The 7,695-nt window shown below is 44.0% G+C and overlaps 1 non-coding gene across 1 annotated transcript; it reads right to left on the reverse strand.

Moving 5' to 3' along the window:
- Positions 1-6,048: 6,048 nt before the first annotated feature.
- On the reverse strand, positions 6,049-6,120 carry TRNAC-GCA (transfer RNA cysteine (anticodon GCA)). The gene has a single exon. It is a non-coding gene; the product is annotated as a tRNA-Cys (tRNA).
- Positions 6,121-7,695: the final 1,575 nt, after the last annotated feature.

Raw genomic sequence — 7,695 nt, forward strand, 5'->3', positions numbered from 1 at the left:
CAGCTGTCTACAAGGAATTTTTTTTATGGTGTTTTAATGTTATTTTATTTTCCTAAAATGTCAGTTGGACAGCCAAGAAAATTTCCCCTTAGAGTCCTTGGAGGTTGTTCTGAGCTGAAATCACCACCCCCATGGTTGGCTGAGCACTAAATGAAAAACAGTGTTATAAGTCACATTAATATTTTAGGGAAGAAAATGTGTGAACCCACACCGGCATTTCCGCCAGCATAATCTCAAGCTTTAGCCACAAAACTGCAGAGAACGACCAAGGGCCAGAGTCACCCCTGGCCATCAGTTAGGGAGCCGAAATCCAAGAGAGGGAGAGAATGAATAATGATGATGAGGTCTCCGTTCATCCACTGTGGCAGATTAGAAGGCCGTCAGAAGGCAGGAGTGATGACATTTTTAAATGGATTCATTCTGTGAGAAGACAGCTGGGTGAAAAGCAGTGGGTCGGGGCTTATTAGAAACCACAGCTGAAGCCGTAAGGAAAAAACATAAGACACTGTAGAAAAATAATGATGATGAGAGATAAAGCAGCTTGACAAAAGCAGTTTACAAAACTGAACATACAATATTGTCCAATATTTGAAAACTACAAGAGAGATACAGACAGGCAAGCAATAGGCATGAGTTGAGTGCCAGGGTTTTTAAAACTGGCTTTGCAATAGAATGTTCTGGATTTTTTTTTTTTTTAAACACAGACCCATCATCCCTACCCCTGCTGCTGCTGCTGCTGCTGTTAAGTCGCTTCAGTCGTGTCCGACTCTGTGCGACCCCATAGACGGCAGCTCACCAGGCTCCCCCGTCCCTGAGATTCTCCAGGCAAGAATACTGGAGTGGGTTGCCATTTCCTTCTCCAATGCATGAAAGTGAAAAGTGAAAGTGAAGTCGCTCAGTCGTGTCCGACTCTTAGCGACCCCATGGACTGCAGCCCACCAGGCTCCTCCGTCCATGGGATTTTCCAGGCAAAAGTACAGGAGTGGGTTGCCATTGCCTTCTCCTCCCTACCCCTAGAGGTTCTGATTTATTGGCTCTGGTTTGGCGTCTTTATTTTAAAAAGCTTCCCAGGTTGTTCTGATGTACTGTCAGCACTGAGGACCACTATTACATACAGAGAAAAATTTAAAAACCAGAAATGGCTTTATGGGGTATTTCTGATTTAATTTTAATGTAGTTTTTCTGTGTTCCTACATATTGTTCTGTGAACATGCATTACATCTATGATCAGAAAAGGTTATTAATAAAAATTATAACTGAACTTACTAGGAAAAATCACCCCAGGCAACAAGAAATAATAATAATGACTAACATTTTGCTGAGAGCCAGATATGCTCTTTGTCTTGTTTTTGTTTTGTTTTGTTTTTCGGCAATTGGGAACGTCGGATCTTTGTTCCCTGATCAGAGATTGAACTGAACCCATGCCCCCTGCAGTGGAAGCACAGAGTCTTGACCACTGAACCGCAAGGGAGCTCCCAGACACTGGCTTTATTAATGTTGTCACTAGTCCTTACAACAGCTCTGTGACCGAGGCCCTAGTATTTCAGCCATTCCATGATACGGAAGGTAGAGGTCCAAGAGGTTCCAGCTCAGACACCAAGAGAGTGACAGTCACAGCACAAACTCGGGACCAATTACTAGAGAACCTGAGGCTTACCCTAAAGAAGTCCTGTGTGGTCCCTCCCCTCCATCACACCATCACGGGCCCGCTGGATCCAGGGCCTCACCTGTGCCTGCTTCCCAGGGGCTCATGGGAAGCTTCCCCTCTGAATTCCCATCAATGTTCTACTTCTTCCAAAGGCTTCCCACAGTTCGCTACTCCCCTCAAAGGAGAACTCTGTCTCCATGCAAGCTAGAGAGAGGGGAAAAAGAAGGAAGAAAGAGAACACCACAGGATACTGTCTGTCTATTAAGACCTATTATAAGAATGCTTTTTTAAAAGTATTAATTGATTTTTTTACTGGAGTGGAGAATGAAGAGGAGGTGCACCAGGCAATTATACATGGGAATACAGGTGTGAAATTCTACAGGGTTTTCCCCTGGGAAGATGATAGAATGCTTATCAGATTATTTCCCCATTTCACAGATGGTGGTGCCAAATTCTTAAGAAACTACACGAAAGAGAAAAATAAAAATGAGTTGATGCTCCAGCCAGAACCAAAACTCCTTTCTAGTCCACAAAAGTTTTGTGGATTTTAAACGATTTTTTTTAAAAATCCACAGCTATTTACCTTCATTCTCTTTCATGGTTAGGTTTCCAGATAAAACACAGCATGTCCTGTAAGACGTTAATTTCAGATAAGTAATTTTTTTGGTAAAAAATGTCCCAAATACGGGACATATTTATACTAAAAAATTATTGGTTAATTTTATTGATAGGTCAGTTTTAACTGGGAGCCCTGTACTTTTATGTGCTAAATATGATAGACCTATTTCATGAGCAACATGATTTTCTTTCTTCCTTGGACAATGTTTTTCCTTCTCAGTGTCATCAGCTCAATGATTTGAAGAAGCATAAACCAGAAAATTGATCTCATCAATTGAGCTCATCCTTTTGTGTCAAACAACCCACTGAGCCAACTCCTCTGGTAGTCAATAAGTGTTACATCTTCCAAAGCACACACACACACACACACACACACACCTTATACATATGCATTCGCAGACACCCACACACCTTCAGACATGCCCAGGCATACACTTTCACATATATGTATACATATGCACACACACAGAGTACAAACAGATTTTAATTTCTCCTAACACTCTAACATGCAGATCCCTCATTCTCTTTTCAGATTTTCTCGGCTTTCCAAACACATTTTCTTATTTGTTCAAGGAGAAAAAGTCATGTCTCCAGTTTGCTTTATATGCCCAGCTACACTGACCGGGCTTCCCACAGGGTTGGCAATAAGACCTCATCTTTTGTATTCCAGAAATGTTGAATTTTCTTTTCTTGCCACTGCATTAAACCGCTATTTTAGTATAAAGGGGATGACAGTTGTCTTAGGGTCAGATGCTAAACACAACTTAATAACAAGGAAAAATACAAAACTGCAAATTGAAAACTTGAACCATGTAATAAAAATACTTGAAAATGAGAGAGAAGAAAAATTTTAAAGTATTTTCAAGAAGCATAGTAGTTAAATGAATAATTCCTAGATTCAGCCTACCTGAGTAACTAGCTGGCCAAGTTACTTAACTTTATCTGTAAAGTAGAAATAACAACAGTTTCCATCTCATGGATTGCTGTGATGTTTAAGTAAATATATAATTAAAGATGTACAAAATAGTGGCCAACACACATTTCTTACTATTACAATTACCTCTTATTTGCCACACACAGGGGTAGCCTCTCTGCATACATAATGCCATTTGATTATCAAATGAATGTGAGCTATGTAGTTATGAGGAAACTGAAGCTCACAGAGGTTAAGAGACTTCCCTGAGGTCACACAGCTAGCATGCAATAAAGCCAAGATTTAAGTACCAGTCTCAGTACAAAAACAGTGTTCTCTGGATTGCCCAGTTTTAAGGTAACAAGCAGAAAGTAAACAGGCGGCAAGGTGGTAGCTTTGCAAGGAGAAGACCCCTATGGTAGTTGCTTCTACGGAGTGGGGTGGGGGTGGGGTATTCGGAAAGGTTTGGACTGGTGCATCAGGTAAAGAGTACAGGACCCTCTGTCTAGTTACAAACCACACCCAAACATTTGCCAACCAGATGAGGGCCCTACTTTTTTGTGACCTCTCCAAGTAAATCCCCAGGAGGTGGAAAGCCCCGACCCTGACTCTGCCTGACTCTCTATTTTAGGCAACATAAGGCAGGGCTGATCCACCCACACTGGCTGTCTTCTAGCAGCAGCCCCAAGGACTCTGTCCTTTCCTCACATTTGTCTACTCAGCTTCTCCACCTGGGTATCTAAGACTCTCATCTCAGACTTACGTCCAAAACTGGCTTTACCTCCGGGGGCCCCCGTTCAACAGATAACAACTCCCTTCTTCTGGCTGAGCGGACCTAAAGGCGTGGAGCTGTCCTTCATGTCTCTCTTTCTTGTGCCCTTGATATCTAATCCATTGACCCATCCCTCATGCAGTCCTGATGGTTCTGCCTTCAGAATACATCCAGAACCTGACTGCCTCCCTCCATCTCTGCACCTGCCCTCCCAGTCTGTGCATCGCACCTTCATCGGGACCGCTTCCATCCTTGTCATCAGCCATCATGCCATCTTCACACAGTGGCCGGAGTACTCTTGTTACATTTGCCTCAGATCGCCAGGCTCCTCTGCTCAAACTCCTCCGAAGTCTCCCACCTCAGAGGGCCCGAGAAGCCCGTCATTATCCACAACTCTGCCTCAGCTCTCTCGGACCTCCCCTTGCACCAAGATCCGCAACCCCATCTGTTCCAGCCCCTACACCTCCACACCAGCCCCTGCACAGGCTGAGCCAGCTCCCGCATTAGGCCCTTCGCTCTCTGTCTGCCGGACATACCCCCACATTGCCTACACGACCCACTCCCCAGCATCCTTCAAATCATGGTGCTCCTCCATCTCACCCTACCAGAGATGACCACCCTGTCCACCTACATAAAACAGCGATGCACCACTCTCCCCCGGGCACTCCCTCCCCCGTAACCTGCCTTATTTTTCTCACAGCACTTATCACTTCCTGATGCGCTCTATTCACCTATTTGCTTATTGTCTCCATCCTTTAGAAGGGAAGATCCAGGTGGACAGAGATTTTATCTGTGTTACTGACTGCTATTTATGTATCCTCAGGGCCTAGAAGCCTATGTACACGCAGTAGGTACACAATAAATATTTGACAAATGAGTGAATGGAAAGAGCCCCGTGTCATCTGAACAGGACACCTCTGCTGATTGCTTCAGCTTTCCTGCTCTAAAGTCAGCCTTTAGAAAGACTCTTGGGGCCTCCCTGGTGGTCCAGTGGTTAAGACTCCACACTTCCATTGCAGGGGATGTGGGTTGGGGAACTAAGATCCTGTAGGCTGTGGGGTGTGGCCATAAAATGGAAAAAAGAAAAAAAGACTCTCCACTCTGCATTCTTTTCCATCTTAGGAGTCAAAACTCCAGGGTGATCCTGAACAAATCTTTTCTGGCTGGCCTGCCGCTGTGTTGTGTAGTTCTGCTCGGTTGGCTTGAACAGAACAGGCTCACGGACAAAGCCACGTGCAAGGCTCCCTGTGTGTCTCTGGCTTCCCATGTGTTCTCGATGGAAACGCGTCTGGGGCCACTGTTCTAAAGGCTCCAAACCAACCGGCGCATGACGAAAACCTCATCACTCCAGTAGAGAAGAAAACAAATCCATCCACCTCAATGCCCACTTCCATGGAAACTTGGCATTAGTTCAAAAGGCCAGTGCTGGCAACACTTTTGACTTTTATTATCCTCTTTTGTCATTCCAGGGATTGTGTTTACAGGCACATACTGAGAGGAGGCGGCCTTTCGAATTGAATGCAGCAAGCAGGAAACCTTCCAAAGCCCAAATTAATTATCTTCAGCAGCATCTAAATAATGATTATTTTGTGAGGAGTCTGGCAGCCAGAGACTTTGGCACATCCATTAGGGACCCTGAAACCATGCCAAGGACTTAGCCTTTCACTGCAGAAATCCCTTTACCCCCCAAATCAGCAAGGCTGTTAGAGAAAGGCTTTGCTGATCCAGGTGGGAAGCCTCAGCCAATTCTCTGGCTTCTGCTGCATTTCCTAACAGCTGAAGTGTTGCCTGCAGGAGCCTCACGCAGACCCTGGACACTGTGAAGGCGGAATGCTAGAGTATGCAGTTGCCAAATGTCCAAGGGTCTGTTCCTAAGAGGATTCAGGTATATCCAGTCACCACTGTGTTGGTTAATCATTTCTCCAAGATTACATTGGCCAAACTATCAATAAGTCCAGTGAAAAGTGAAAGTGAAGTCGCTCAGTCGTGTCCGACTCTTTGCGACCCCATGGACTGTAGCCTATCAGGCTCCTCTGTCCGTGGGATTTTTCAGGAAAGAGTGCTGGAGTGGACTGCCATTTCCTTCTCCAGGGGATCTTCCCAACCCAGGAATCGAACCCGGGTCTCCTGCATTGCAGGCAGACGCTTTACCGTCTGAGCCACCAGGGAAGCCCAAGTTCCTGTTAATGGGTCCCAGGTTCATGTACACACATGCTATTCACATGAAGAGGATAACGCCCAGTGGAAGTACTTGGACTCTGTGGTTTTCCTGGCACTTGCATCAGCCATATTCCCTCTAAGATTCCTGAACATTCAACCAGCACAAATTTCTAGATCGTCTTTAAAGTATATTTATGGACACTGGAGGCTCGGATGGTAAAGAGTTTGCCTGCAATGTTGGAGACCCAGGTTTGATCCATGGGTCAGGAAGATCCCTTGGAGAAGGGAATGCAACCCATGCCAGTATTCTTGCCTGGAGAATTCCATGGACAGAGGAGCCTGGCAGTCTACAGTCCACGGGTCACAAAGAGTCAGACATGACTGAGCAACCATCACTTTCACTTTCGCACCATACTTTAATTTGTCATCCATTTTAAGATGCACCATTATTTTATGTTGGAGAAGGAAATGGCAACTCACTTCAGTATTCTTGCCTGAAGAATCCCACGGACAGAGGAAGCATGATAAGCTACAGTCCACAGGGTCACAAAGAGTTGGACACGACTGAGTAACTAACTCATACATACATACATTATTTTATGTAAAGCTAAGAAAGACAACAATGCTGTCAATTAAATTAGAACAAGCCATTGATTGTAGAGTGAGTCCTGATCAGAAATAAGTTGTCAAAAAGTATGCATCTTATCAATACAATCATGTGTGTGTGTGTGTGTGTGTGTAGGGAGAAAGAGAAAGATGTAGTGAAGAATTTCATATTTTCACCTGTTCTAAAATTAAAGTAAAATTACTATATTGCTTTAAAAATCCATTTGGGGATTTTAATAGAATTTTTTATATTATCAACTGTATGAATTTATTTCTATCTTAAACTCTACTGAGCAGGCACCAAGTTCTCTAACATGAAAATGAATTATGTAATTGCTCTTTCTGCTTGCTCTTCTGGCAAAGGGCCAAACCAGGTTCAGTGTTGCTGCCTCAGCAGAGCACGTATGATTAAGTAATGCAGTAGATGGCCATGGTTCTAAGATCTTGAATTCACTCACCCACTCTTTCATGACTGCCTTCCAACCTCCGGTCAATGGTAATTTTCTGAGTTTATCACTCATTTCTCATTTACAGAATGAGAAGCTAGAACTAAATTGATTTCTAAGCACCTTTTCTGCCTTAACATTCAGCTTTATACTAACTCCAGTTTGACTTTTAAAATATAGGAATCATCTGAAAAACACTGAATGAGCATATGTTCAAGGCACTCTAGTTATTGCTTTTCATATAGTGTTTCATTTAACCCTTGAGGCAGCTCTGTGAGGTATAACAGATGTTACTATGACTATTTTACAGATGCAGAAGCTGCAAATAATTCCCGAGCACGGTCTTTTGTTTTCCGTTACAGATTGAGTGACATATAATTCACATCCCATACAACTCACGGAGAAGGCAACGGCACCCCACTCCAGCTCTTGCCTGGAAAATCCCATGGACGGAGGAGCCTGGAAGGCTGCAGTCCATGGGGTCGTGAAGAGTTGGACACAACTGAGTGACTTCACTTTCACTCTTCACTTT

This window comes from Ovis canadensis, chromosome 3, assembly GCF_042477335.2.
Source record: "Ovis canadensis isolate MfBH-ARS-UI-01 breed Bighorn chromosome 3, ARS-UI_OviCan_v2, whole genome shotgun sequence".
NCBI classification, from domain to species: domain Eukaryota; kingdom Metazoa; phylum Chordata; class Mammalia; order Artiodactyla; family Bovidae; genus Ovis; species Ovis canadensis.